General features: G+C 43.7%; 1 long non-coding RNA gene across 2 annotated transcripts in view; it reads right to left on the bottom strand.

The window, feature by feature from the left end:
- Window positions 1-3,464: 3,464 nt before the first annotated feature.
- Window positions 3,465-14,675, bottom strand: part of LOC111815353 — a 212,463-nt gene continuing 201,252 nt past the window's right edge. For both annotated transcript variants that reach the window (XR_002820048.1, XR_002820049.1), the window contains exons 5-7: window positions 10,255-10,360; window positions 5,327-5,564; window positions 3,465-5,159 (exon numbers count right to left, since the gene is read on the bottom strand). This is a non-coding gene — a long non-coding RNA (uncharacterized LOC111815353). The remainder of the gene's footprint in view (window positions 5,160-5,326; window positions 5,565-10,254; window positions 10,361-14,675) is intronic.

Below are 14,675 nucleotides of genomic sequence, written 5' to 3'. Positions count from 1 at the left end.
TTGAGATAAAATTCCAATGACCAACATTCAACATTTTAACCATTTTTGTTAAACAGTAGGAATGTATTATCTCAAGTTCTGGAGTCTGTAAGTCTGACATCCAGGTATGAGAAGATTTGGTTTCTTCAAGCACGGGGAAGGGCCCATGCCTCTCCCCCAGCTGCACGGGGTTTGCGGCCTCTGATGTTCATTGGCTTGAAGAAGTGTCATCTGTTTCTTCCCTCATGTGCACATGTCATTTTCCCTGTGCTTGTTATTTCTGTGTCCACGCTTCCCAAGTTTAGAAGGTTATAGTCATACTGGATTAGGGCTTGCTCCAATAGCCCTGTTTTAACATAATCATCTGCAAAGAATTTCCATATAAGGTTACTATTACATGAGGGTTAAGAGTTCAGGATCTTTTTTATTTTATGAAACAAATACAACAAAATCTCATAACAAAAAAATAAGAGGGTAATAATAGTTAATACACTGTGTATCATCATTTTCAAAGTAGTTACTCAAAGTATAAGACATAAATCAAAAAGATTCTTACAAAAAAACCCACTAGATAATAGCCATTTTTACAATTGAAATTCACTACATGTCAGTACATTCACACATTCTCAATGTTGTTTAACTACTACAGCTATTGAATTCCAGAACAGGAAACTCTGTTTAAAACTCTATACTAAGGGAGCTGGGGAGATAGCTCAGGGGTCTAAGCATCTGCCTGGCAAACACAAGGATGGGGGTTTGATCCCCAGTACCATATACTGTGCTGGCTCCCTGGTGTGGTGGTGCATACCTGTAATCCCAGCACTGGGGAGGCTAAGACAGGAGGATGATTACAAGTCCAAACTGCATAGGAGACCCTGTACCAAATAAATAGATAAATAATAAATGATTTTTTAAAAACCCTCTATACTAAGTAGTCAGTTGCTACATCCCTTCTCTCAGACCATGCATTGAAGTGTTGAGTTTCATCATTTGCAAGTGGTCCTGTGTGATCTGGAGGCAGATAACCAGGGTGCTTTGATTGTATGTCTTTTGGCTGTATGGCTTTGTCTATTCTGGGTATTTCATATAAACAGTCATTAAATGTGGAAGCATAAAACGTATCTATTGTGACTGGCTTGGTTTAGCATAACATCTTCAAGATCTATTCGTCTAACATGTACCAGTCCTTCAATTCTTTTGATGACTGAATGATATTCCACTGTCTGGACAGACCATACGTTGTTTCTCTCTTCACAGGCTAACAAATCTATGGCATGGTGATGGTACATGACACTGCTATAAATATTCGTGTCCATTAGAATTTTTGTTAGGATGTGTGTTTTCATTTCCCTTGGGTTATACTGAGGAGAGGAATTTCTGGGTCATACGGTCATATGATGTATGTTTAACTTTTCGAGGAACTGACAAACTATTTTCCAAAGTGACTGTACCACTTTACATTCCTGCCAGGAAGACACCAGGATTCCAGTTTTTCCATAATCTCATCATACCCATTTCCCTTTTCATTCCAGCCAGGCTGTGGGTGTGAACTACAGCTTAGTTATCCATTTCCCAGTTGGACATTTGGGTTGTTTCTATTTTTTACTGTGAGCTTTACTACTGTAAACATTTGTGTACAAGTTTTAGTTCACACATATGTTCTTGGTCTTCGTGGGCACACACCTGGAGTAGACTGCTGGGTCACAGGATGATTCTGTTTACATTTTGGAGAACTTCATGCTGCTTTGCACAGTCGCTGTACTGTTCTACATGCCTATAAATGGTTGATGAAATACAATGAACAAATTTTGACTCTCCATTTTTTGTAAGGGTTTTGAAATTTAAATAATAGATGAAAGCAAAGAGTAAGAAAATTTTCTATTTTTCACCCAGAATTAACCAGTGTCAACACTTCAAATATTTTAAAATAAAATAAAGAGAACATAAATGGTAAAACACATCAAGAAGCCCTGTTCCTTTCACCATACCTATTATTACACTGTCCCTTCTCCGGAGATAAATATTATAACATTTCTGTATATATTTTAAAAACTTCAGGTAAAGGCTATTATGCTAGGTCTTTCTACAACTTGCCTTCTAAAAAACAGCTTTATTGAAGTATAATTTACATGTAAGAAATTGCACATATTCAATCTATACAAGGTATAATTGAAAAGTACATTTGGTAATTGAAAAGCATATAATTTAAAAATTTATTACAGTAAAAGATAGTGTCATCAATCTCTACTCCCAATACTCCTTCCTCTGAACACATTTATCCCATTATTCTGGCCACTTCTGAAGCTTCTCTCGAAGTCTGTCACGGATGCCTTGTGAATCAACACAAAATGTTTAGGCTTCTTGGTCATTTTGACTTCAAGAAAGAGCCAGGAGCCACACCAGCCAGATGCGGTAAATAAAGCAGAGGGCTCCTCTGCGGGCTCGTTTCTTCTGGTGGCGCTTAGCAGCAGTGTTCACCACACATTCATAGCTGCTTCAGAATGTGAGGGGGCATATCTTGATGGTAACTAATGACCATGTCTTTTATTGGAATAATTTTTTAAAAAATTTAAACATTGACCATATATTTTGATGACTCTTTGTATAATCGGGTGAGACCAGACACATCCACACCTGTGGAACATTACCAAAATCCAGACAAAGGACATTTCATCATCTCCAAAAGTTTCCTTATATAGCTTTATTTTTCACGTGCGCGTGTGTGTGTGCGCACTGAGCACCCTTTATGTGAGATACTCTTAAATTTTTAGGTGCACAATACAGTACTGTTGACTATGTGCTGTGCTGCATAGACTTCTACAATTCATCTTGCATAACTGAAACTCTAGACTAATTAAATAGCAAAACATTTCCTCCTTCTCTCAAACTTGCCTTTAAAATAAACACTGTTTTTTGAAATCTGTTCATGTGACTTGCTGGTAAATATTTAACAACCAGCTTGGTGGGGGAGTAAGGGAATGATCTATAGCTTTTGCTGCCCATTTCCATGCTATAAATTCTCCGAACGTGGATGGATGGAGCACCAACCACCTTGCAGAATGGCTGCAGTTCTACCATTTGGCTGCTGGGAGCTGGCCCAAAACACCAGCAGGTCTGTCTGTATCAGTATGTAGAGCTGGGAGAGATGGCTCAGTAAAATAAGTGCTTGCTTGGCAAGCACAAGGGCCTGAGTTCAATCCCTGGTTCTGCAAAAAAAAAAAAAAAAAAAAAGTATATAAAGCTGAGTCATACTCTCATTTCTGTCTTAACACTTCTGCACGGCACCATGATGCCTGTCTAGTCCCCTACTGATGAACACTTAGAAGGCCTCTACATTCTGTTAGAAAACAGTGCTGCTTTGCCGGGTGTGGAGGCACACACCTGTAATCCCAGTACCTCCAAGGCTGAGGCGGGAGAGTCACAAGGTCAAGCCCAACCTAGCCGACGCCTGTCTAAAAAATTAAAAAAACAGGCTGAAGATGTAGCTTAGGATGCAGCTTAGGCTCTGGGTTCAACCTCCAATATTTGAGGGGGTGGGGAAGAAAAGAAAAAGCGGTGTGACAGTAAGCATCCTGCTAAGTATCTCAGTGCCGCACTCAAGCCTGCGCAGCACGTTACGTTCATCGGCACTGGCAGCACCTTCACCGGTCTCCAGAACAGCCGCACCAATTCACTCACCTGAACTTGCTGATGCTTGGTATTGCAGCCTCAATATCTGCCAATCTAGAAGGTTTAATTTCTTTGTGTGTACAGGTGTATTTTATCTTGAAGTCACTAATTATTCATGTAAATAAATAATAAATAATAAATTATATATATATATATTCATTTTATTCCCACATAATTCCAGGCAGTATTTATCTGTCTCTCTTTGATGATAAGGAGTATGACAGTCTACTGAGGAGCCTCAACATCTAGACTCAAAATTAGGGTAATGTGGCTACTTCACTTTCACCTAAATGTAAGGGAGATTAATTTGAGGTTGAGAAACAGGAGCTGTGTGTAAGACCGCATGGATTACTTTTGCCTTTGGCTTCTTGCAACAAGAACCATATCAACAGCACCTTGGGTGTGTGGGTGATGACGACATATGGAGCAATCTTGGGAGGTGAAGAAGACAGTGGGGTCGTCCTGGACCCAGGTTCCTGCCGCTTTCTCCGCCTCTTTAGCTGTCATGCTCATGCTTATCACCTTAGCGTCGCGAGAGCTGCAGCAGCTCCAGCTTACCACCATCTAGAAGGGGCAGCCCCCAGTCAGGAACACAGAGACTTTCATATAAATACCTACCAACTCTTGGCGCATTAGTGCCGTAAGGCCACTTACGTGTCAGACTTTTTTTTTTTTAAGCTGACAGTCTCTTTCATTGATGGTGGCCACATAGAAGTCAAATAAGTATTTTGGTAGAATATGTTTTTCTCTCATCCTCTAGACAAAATAGGTATATGCTGTTGGGCTGGGCAATGAGAAAAAGGGTGGTAGCAGCCCCAGGAGTTACTTGCAATGTAAATTTTATAGACATTGTTTTTTCACAGGAGCATCAAGCTAATGAAAGTTAGGAATGCATTCACAAATACCCAGCTCAAGAAACAGACCCATACAGTTCCCACAAATAGTCTTGGCGCTATTTTGCTTACTGACACTGTCCATTCAGTATGTAAATTTCACTTTTTTTGGTCCCCTTTCAATCATTCAAGAAGAATTTAAATGGAGCTGACATGTATTACCTGGGCGTACGCTAGCATGTGCCTTGTCTTCCAGGCTCACCTCATGCCACAAACATGTAGCCAGTTGTCTAAGTATAGGTTGTAGGGTGAGGCAAAGAGCACAGACTCAGTAGAAATCTGATCTGTCGTTTATTGGTTTGTGTTTGGAGGTGGAACCGGGGATTGAACTCAGGCCCTTGAGCTTGCCAGGCCAGTGCTTATTCTACTGAGCCATCTCCCTGGCCCCTGTCTCACATTATTAACATCGTTCATAAGTGCCTCTGTCCGGAGTGGAAGATGCCTGGCGATCTGCACAGGCAGGATCAGAAAAGGTGTGATTGTTCGGAGCCCAGCCTGAAGGTACGTCATGGGCCAGCTGCAGGGAAGCAGGATGCAGATCTGGACAGGCAAGCGGGACATCCAGTAGACTCCACAGCCCTTAGACTTTTCCACAGAAGGAGCATCTGCTTTGGAAACCTGGAAATTTTTTTTAAATGGGGGAGAAAAAGAGTTTGAAGGAGCTCTTAAAGAAAGCACCAAGGCACTCCACTCTAGGTGTTTAACTGCTAAATTGTTTGTAGTTAATAATTAGGTAACTACTGGGCCCTGTGGCAAAAGCCTAGGCTGCAGGGATAAGCACTGACCTACTTCCCAGGAACACTCTGTCTCTGAGGCTGCTCTGCCATGTGTCAACAGCAGGGCACTAGGAGGCAGGGGTATGCAGATGTGTCCGGGTCACTGGATGAGAATCATCAGCGGGTGTTCTAATCTCACCTGTGCCACTCGGAGAGGTAGAGAGGCAACTGGTCTTCTCCTCTCGGGGGTTTCATTTCACACTGGAATTCCTAGCTGAAGGATTTCATTTTTGCCTTTGTTGAAAACCTGAAATAAGAAAACAACTTGATTGTGGGCATAGGATATTTTTTTTCAACATAGTTGTTCCCAAAGTGACACTGAAGTGCAAATCAAGGAACAAAACCTGACACTGTCCCTCTTCTGCTGCCTCTCTACCTTTCAGCATGATACAGGCACTTCTGTGTGATGTTCATAACTTTGACTGTATTTGTATTTATTTGAGCATACTTTCCTTCCAGTACAGAGGAGGTTGTTTCTCTATGGTGATTTCCTTAGGCCTGAGCACACACAGATCTGCTGAAGTCCATAGATCTTAGTTTAAGCCCTGGCACTGTCACTTAGTAGTTGTGCAACCCAGAATGAATCACTCGATCTGGCCAAATCTCTATTTGTGAACCTGGAAAATGGGGACAATAACACACATGTTTTGCAAAGACCAGTGAGGATTGGGTGAAATTAGGTACAGTGCTTAGCCTAGGATTCCTGTTTGAAAGGCAGACAACTGTTGCGGTTGTCAGTTTTTAATTTCCCACTGCATTGCAAGTCCAAAATTAAGGCGCAAATTAGATTTGACCTGTGGCTTAACTTCACATACCGCCTTAGGAATGCAGGTCCCATGAGGCGGACAGATTATTAACAAGAATGGCTGTCTTCACCTCTGCTGGGCAAACCATCACGTTCATGCACGCATGCTTCTGGAAGGGCGTGCGGGTTCCCTTCTTTCACCTCTGTCAGGGTGCTGTGGAGACGCAAGAAGGCCATCTTCATTTCACACCTGGCCTGCAGGAGGCTCAGCAGGTGCCCATGACACCGGAAGACAGAAGGAACTGTGGCAACACGGACTTGGGCGTCTTGACCCTTTGCCTCTCTGGCTGGGTTGGGCATTGGCTTGAAGGCCATCGAAGTGGCAAAGATGGACAGATACTTCCCCTACTAAAGATTCCCTTTCTTTTCTTCTCGCAAAGAGGATTTACTTATTTCTTTGGCTCTGGCCATGGTGCTGAATACTCTGATCTTGAAATTTCTGTTCCACCAGGGGCTGTGGATCCCCTCATGTTTGCAGAATGTATTTGACATGGTTTGGGGACAGGGTCATATGCCCTCCCTCCTGGCTGTAGCCACACATTTAAGTTTATAGAGTTTTCCTACTCCTCTGAGCTCCTTCTTGTTGAACCCAGGGCCTTAGCACTGAGTTACAACTCCAGTTCAGGTTTTAGTTTTCTGTTTTGAGAAAGGGTTTTGCTAAATTACTAAGATTTGGTGAGAATTTCTGGATAAATGTAGATTATGATGCGTCAAGTTCCTAAACAACATCTAAATATGCCATGTTTTGATTGGTCAGGAAACAGCTTGGCTTAAAGTATGCTGAAGGCAGGCCACGCACTGTTCCATGTGAAGAGTGACGATGGGTTTGCCAGTTGTTAAGCTGCTTCTCAGCCTGGGCACCCCAGCTGCACTGTGGTGTTGCTCCATTGCTGAGAAAAGCTTGACCACATAATCACTTTCTGTCCTCTGAAGCAGAGCTTGTGGGAAACAGTACTTTGGTGCGAGGCACATGGTGGGACCCTGACATATAGCTCAGCAGATTAAAGTGCCTGCTTAGGCAGATGCAGGGACCAGGGTTTGATTCCCAGCATGCAGTGCTGGCCCCACCCCTGGGGCACACTGAGGTAGCAATTGAGACTGGGTGTGGTGCCATGTGCTTATAATCTCAGTGCTTGGGAGGCTGAGAACAGGAAGATCACTACAAGTCCAATCTGAGTGGTGAGACCCTGTAGAACCTGTACTAAATACATTTTAAAAAAGATGCTTACAGTTAGTGGATGTGAAGTATACCTGTAGACCCAGCATTCAGGACGCTGGGGGAAGCAGATGGCCACAAGTTTCAAGCCTGTGCTACATAGTGCACTGAAGGCCAGCTTGAACTGCGCAGTGAGACTCTGTCTCAAAAACAAATGGTCAGGCCAGGCATGATGGCACATGTGTGTAATCCCAGAACTAAGAAGTTGAGGTAGGAGGATCACAAGTTTAGAGATACTCTGGGGAGTTTAGCAGGATCCTGTCTCAAAATAAATTTATAAATCAATGAATGAATGAATGAATGAATGAATGAATGAATGATAGAGATCAGTATGAATACCCTGAATTCTACTGGAAAAAAAAGTAGCAGAGCTTACAATTCACTAGGCGAGAAAACATAAAAACAGTGACTCCAATGTGAAGAGAATGGGTCCTGTGTATTAGAGATGCCATGTGTCACAGGAACAGCAACAGGACAGCGACCCATTCTACCCTGCAACCTAACCATGTAGTTCTCTGGAGTGTGAGCTCTGGGCTTGACCTTCCGCTTACCCTCAATTTCAGGTTGGGGCGGATGTATCTGAGTTGATAGGGTCTGGTTTTCGAGCCGAATTCCGCTCTGCTGTGAGATCCTGGTTGTAAGTCTTGGGATCCTGTTTGCTGGGAGCCTGGGCAGACTGTGTTTGTTCCTTTGAGGACTGCCAACCAGCGAGAGGATAATTGCAGGCAGGTCAGGGCAGAGTGTGTTTAATCTGCTCCATGGACACAAGTGGCAGCTCTGCACCAGCTGTGTGCAAACATGAGGAGGTGGAGGTGTGAACGACGTGCGCGAATTGGTATAGGAGGGACTAGCCATGAAGGAGCCTCTGCTTGGGAGAACAGGATCAGAGCATATTTCAGCTGTCAGGATTTTCCCATCCTGGGTCCCTTTTATAGTACTTAGAATGTACTTCAACATTATGGCATGTTGGGCTAGATGTCAACTCATCTACGGAACAGTGTGCATTTCCATAGTACAGAAGGGTGGCATTTGCAATCAGCTTATCTGCATGAACCAGGACTGAGGTGGGAATGGCCCACGGAGCAGGGCTTTGGGGATTCTATGGAGCAACCCCTCTTGGTGCTTGGATAGTGCCCATCACAGTGCAGATTCCAAGGGCTGATGTCCTAATTTGCAAGACAAGAGGGGGCTTCTCAGGGAGACTTAGGACTCTGCAGAGCACTGAAGAGAAAACTCAGATACATCCGCCCCAACCTGAAATTGAGGGTAAGTGGAAGGTCAAGCCCAGAGCTCACTTTTCCCTGTGGGAGCAGGGAAAGCTCCTCCAGGACCCAGCCCCCACAGCACCTTCCCTGGCCACAGCCTTTCCAGATGAGAAGATGGGCACACACATCCGCAGGCCTCTTCTCTTTATATACTCAGCTCCTTTACTTTCCAGACTTCTAACCAGGTACTACTGACCCTGCCTAGGAGGGACACTCAGGTGAGTGGTCTCACTGACACCTGGTCAGCACAGCATTAGGACCTTTTCAAGCCATTTCAAAGTCCTGTAGAGGCAGGATCTCCCTAGGAACCTCATTGTCTATTGATTATACTGTTACTGAAGTTCTGCTTTCGTTTTTCCAAGCCTCTTTCCACTCACCTATCTATTATTTTTGTTTGTTTTGTGACACAGGCAAACAGGGAGGCAGGATTAGAACAAGGATCTGTGTACCACCCACACAATGCCTTTGTTCTTGTTCTCCTGCCATTGGCCTTGTCCTCTGGCCTGTTCAGTCACAAGAAGGAAGCCTTCAGGGAGAGGCAGCTGTTTGCACAGAGTAAAAAATGCCTCTTCTAAAAGTATACCCAAGGGCTGTCCTTTCTTCTGAGACCAGTTCTGACAGCTAAAGAAGGCTGGTGCCCAACTGGCACATCCTGATGCCTTTGTCCTGTCGCCTCCTGCCACATCAAGCCTTTGGCACAGTATTGGTTACTCAACTTCTGCCAGGCCTGCACCTTCTTCTGCCCAACCCATAGCAGGTGGTGGCCAACATGTTCAGGTCTGGTATGAATTGGTACTGGGCCATAACTCTGTGGACCTCTTATTTTCATGGAGGTACAATTTGCAGAGTTAGTAGAAGCAAAACTGACCTTCAGCCTTCTCTTTGACTTCTTCCTGGATCCCTTTCAATTCCCAGGAGGAAGAGCCCCATGCCCGCTACTCTACCATTTTCTTGCTCTACCCAGTGCTAGTCCAGAGACAGCACGGTTTTGCCGAGAGCACCCTAGCCGCACCCACATACCAGGACAGAGCACTCCCCGCTGAGGCACTCATCTTTTGTTGCCACATGCACAGGGGTAGCCAGTGGGCACTAAGGCTATTTGGATGGAAAAACCTTTTCTAAACAAAGCAGCTCCCAAACTGTTGGTAAAACTGCTCTTTGGCCCTTAAAAGAAGTGAAGAGGGAAAAGCAGATGGTGGGAGAACACTGCTGTCAGCAAATCCTTCTGCCAATTTACTAGCAACAATCTCACCAAGGTTCTAGGCTCTATTAAAGCCTACCACAGTGGGTGGCCAACATACCTGAATGGAACAGAGTAAGGAAGATAAAGATACCTCTTCCCAACTTTCACCAAGCCTGGTGGAGTCCTGAGGACTCTTCCCTTTTGTTGCCTCTGTTTTAGTGCTGCTGCAAACCTGTATCTCATGGTCCAAAATCCCAAATGCTTGAGTCTGAAACTTTCTGAGCACTAACATGTCTGCATAAATAGAAAAATCCATACTTGTTCTCTTGTGACTAGTTGTAGTCAAAACTCAGATGTAATAGACTATTGTAAAAAAAAAAATAACCTTCAGGCTATATTATAGGTATATAAGAAACATAAATCAATTTTGTGTATGGACTTTGGTGCCATCCCAAGACAGCTCCTTACCCACGTGGAGATATTCCAAAAGCCAAGAAAATCCAGAATTTTAACACTTCTGGTCCCAGGTATTTCCAGCAAGCAATGCTCAACCCTTAGCAGGAAAAGATAGCATCTGCAATTAAAAAAGAAGAGAAAGAACTAAGTTATGATGGCCAAGGAAGCTGGCACCAAGGCAAACACTCATCCATTCACAAGTATACCCACATGGTGCCACATGGAGCTGAAAGTGGCTTTGAGCAGGTATCAGGTGGAGACATTTAACACCACAGGGTATGATCTCAGATCAGTTCAGGTTGAGGAATTAAAGTCCGTGTAATTGTGATGTTGCTCCAATATCCTGGAAGACAGTTACTACAGATCTTAAGACTTCCCTGATTTGGGCAAAAACTGTAATCCTTCTCCTTCCTTAGCTTTATCTATAATTGAGAGAACAGTCTTGTTGTCAAGCACTTGTCTTCAGCCCAAGAGAAATCATGCGGCTCCTGGCCTGACAGAACATGCAGAGTACAAGAAGCTGTGCTGCCTGCCCTACAGGTCCTGAAGAACTAGAGAGAAAGAAAAGCGATGGAGTCCCTCAGCCACATAGGGATTCTACTACACAGGCCGTAGTGTATTTTGTTTCTTGACATCATTACTTAAAATGACCAGACTGTTACCTGGATTCCATGACACTCTCCATGGACAGCAAATGAGAAATTGTCACCCTTTCCAATAGGCACACTCATTGGCCATCTAAAAGCCACTCGAATCTCTAAGCTTCTCGCCTTCACTGAACTGAATTCAGACTGCCTCCTTGACTCTGGCTTTTTTGGTTTTTTTCAAAATACAATGTGAAAATTATTTTGTTAGGGGCAGGGGATACAGCTCAGTGGCATAAGCACCTGCCTGGCACGGTCAGGGTCCTTAGTTTGGTCTCCAGTACCACACCAAAAAAATTGTTATAGTCTTAAAAAATGGCTTACTATATCATCCCGTTGTATTTAAACTTTACACCTTTGAGATTCAGGATGTCAGGTCTAAGAGTCACTTCAGAGATGTTCTAGGCTGGGGGTTCAAATACTCAGTTTTGGATGTGTGTGGATTTGTACTTCAGGTAGAAGTGTCATAGTTTTAACTGTTGTCTTAAAAGGGACTCCAATGGAATGAACTTATTTAAGAGACGAAACTGGGTTTCATGGAAGTAAAATGGTAAAGTGGCTGAAACTAGACCCAGGTCACCTGACTTTGAGCTCTTTGTACTGTATTATCCTATTTATCTTAAAAATTTTGCAGCCCAACACAGTGAACACTGGGGCCGATCTATCTTTTTGAAATTCCAGCAACATCATAATAATGGATTAAGTATGAACTAATTTTGACATAACAGATGAAAAGTGCAGACATCAGTAGATGAGTGCGATCACTATAATTTCAGCAAATGAACTGATAGGTAGTAATTAAATTTAACTGAATGCGGGGCCAGGGAGACAGCTCAGTAGAATAGGTGCTTGCCTGGCAAGCATAAGCTCCTGAGTTCAATCCCTGGTACCAAAAAATAAATAAATAAATAAATAAATATAAAAAAACCCAAAAACCCTACTTTCCCACTAAATTTAACTGAACGCAAATGCAGATACCTGAGACCTTAGAGAAAAAGTCCCATGAGAAGCAACTGTATACCAATGCCAAAGGGCTGGCAGGCTTGGGGAGGTGGAGGAGGGGCAGAACCTCTAAGTCAAGTGGGGCAAGGAAGCAGGAGTCTTTCAAGGTAAGCAGAAGGGCTCAATGAATCCTGGTCTGCTCCCCAAGCCACCCCCACTCTCCGGAGAGCTCTGCACCTAGTAACATCAGGCACGCTGAAGGGAGCACAGGGTGCCATGCTGAAAAGGAGGATTCAATTTAACTCCATATTCTGAACACCGAGTATCCCAGCCCCTCTCCTCAGCTCAGCTTCCAGGATGCAGCAGCTGGGCGTATCCCAAGTTGGACTGTCTCCTGCCAGTCATCCAGCACCATTGTCATGTCATGCCTAGCTAAGGCAGGACCATCTCTCACAATCCTCTTTTCTGCATGGTTTCTGGGCAGTCTGCTGGTGAGGGGAACCTGCGCCAAACGTGAAGGCACAAGGGACATCAGAATCATGGTGGCTTCAGTCTGTTGGCTCCCACTTGGCAGCCTGTTTGTGGGCAGATGCTGTGGCTTCTTGCACTTTCTAGCAGCCTCTAGCTTCTGCTGCTCCCATGCTGCAGGCCCACGCCTCCAGGGATCATTTCTCTAACCCTCTGGCTGCATTTTCAGGCCCTCTACTTCCTCCAACCTCCAGTGCCAACATTCAACCCTTGATTCTTGTAGCACTTGTAGTGATTCCTGTAGGCTAGATCCAAAGACACAACCCCGAGCAGGAGACTGAATTCACTGCCGAAGAAACTAGCCAAGGCAAGGGAACAAATGCAAAGGCTTGTAAGCGGTCACATGGGGAGCCCCTAACAAACGGTGAGTCTCCAGTAGTTTCCCTGGACTCTTTTGTATTGCTGCTATGCCATATTACTAAACGTAGTGGCTTAAACCAACCCGAATTTATTTTTTTAAAATTTATTTTATTTATTTATTTGTGTGTGTGTGTGTGTGTGTGTGTGTGTGGCCAGCTCTGCCCACCAGGGGGCGGGGCTGGCTGGCATGTGGTGCTGGGGGATTGAACCGCGGTCCCTGTGCTTTGCTAAGCTTGTTCTAAATAGGTGCTTTAGACCACTGAGCCATCTCACCAGCCCCCGAATTTATTTTTAAAGTAAAATGCATTTTAAATTCTTTTCAGTTTTTATTTTTTATCAGTACATGATTCAATTGCTCATGGGGAGTTAGTACACAAACATAACACATCACACATCTTTGTTTATATCCTTTCCCTCTTTGCCCTCCATCTCATGATTCCCCTTCCCACTAGAAAAAGATATAGCTCCCTAATTTTCTATTATCATCTGTTTTGCTATTCAGAGGTTCTTGGACAGGAGAAACCATGTAATATTTAAGTTTGTGTGCTGATTTATTTCATCTAACATGGCCACAAGATCTGTCTATATTTCTACAAATGACAAAGGAGCGCTCCCCATTTTCTTTACCTATTTATCTGCTTATAGACATACAGGCTGCTTCTAAGATGTAGCCACTTTGAATTGTGCAGCTATGAATGTGGCTATGCGTGTATTACCTAATATGATGCCTTTAACTTTTTCAGAAAGATACCTATAGGAGAATAGCTGGGTCCAGTAGAATGTCTTGTCTCAGGTTTTTCAGGAATCTCCACACTGATTTCCATAATGGTTATACTAGTTTACATTCCCAACAGCAATGTACAAGGGGTCCTTTCCCTCACAGCCTCAGCAGCGTTTGTTTTCTTGATGATGGCCATTCTTTCTGGAGAAAGATGGAATTGTAGTGTTGTTTTCCTTTGCATTTCTTTAATGGCCTGCAATGTCAAACATTTTCTCCTGTTTTCATTGGTCAACTGTACTTCTGAGAAGTGTCTGTTCATGTTAGTTGTCCATTTTTTGATTGGGTCTTTTGAGAGAGTTTGATTTTTTTTGAGTTGTTCATATAGTATAGCTATTAGTCCTCTGTGTGAGTTGTACACAGTTGGTGATTTTTCTCCAATTTTGTAATAAGTGGTGCTAGGAATACTGGCTATCCACAGGCAGAAGACTGAATGAAGACCCATATACTCTAGATCCTTCTCTCACACCATGTACTAAACTAAAATCAAAGTGGATCAATGATCTAAATGTTAAAACAGAAGCAATCTGCTGGAAGATAAAATAGGTAAAAGTCTTGATGACACAGGCATTAAGCAAAGATTTTCTGAACAGAATGCCAAAGGCACAAGCAATAGTATCAAAAATCAATAGATGGGATCGTATTAAATTTAAAAACATAAATTTATTGTCTTAGAGTTCTGGAGGTCACAAGTCCAAAATAGGCTCCTGGGGGAAACTCAAGGCATCAATAAAGCAGAGTCCTTTTCTGGATTTCCTTTCCAAGGCTGCCTTCCCAGCTTGCAAAGAGAGCTGAATTCCTTGGCTAACCCTTCTCCTCTTCAGCACCAGCCACATCGCATCTCTCTGACCTTTCTCCACAGGCACATCACCCTCTGACCACAGTCAGAAAAGGTTCTCTTCTTGCAGGGACTAGCACCATGATTAGAGTGGGCCTATGGAAATAACCCAGGATGACCTCCCCACTGCAAAGCATGCACAACCTTAGCAGGTCTAAAGTCTGCAGAAGGCATCATGTCTGCCTTTGGCTTACGATGTCCCTGGTGCGGTGCTCCATGCACCAATTCTTCCACTCCGGAAGCCTGTACAGCTGCAAATAGGGACATATCAAGGGAGAAATCAACCCTACCTGCAATATGACTTTGCACCATCTCCATGTTAGGTGGGTTTTCTTGAACAGTG

The sequence above is a fragment of the Octodon degus genome, unplaced genomic scaffold, assembly GCF_000260255.1.
Source record: "Octodon degus isolate 3935 unplaced genomic scaffold, OctDeg1.0 scaffold00015, whole genome shotgun sequence".
In the NCBI taxonomy this organism is placed as follows: Eukaryota; Metazoa; Chordata; class Mammalia; order Rodentia; family Octodontidae; genus Octodon; species Octodon degus.
The sequence above is the reverse complement of the archived record's forward strand: the minus strand, read 5'-3'. Positions and strand labels throughout refer to the sequence as shown.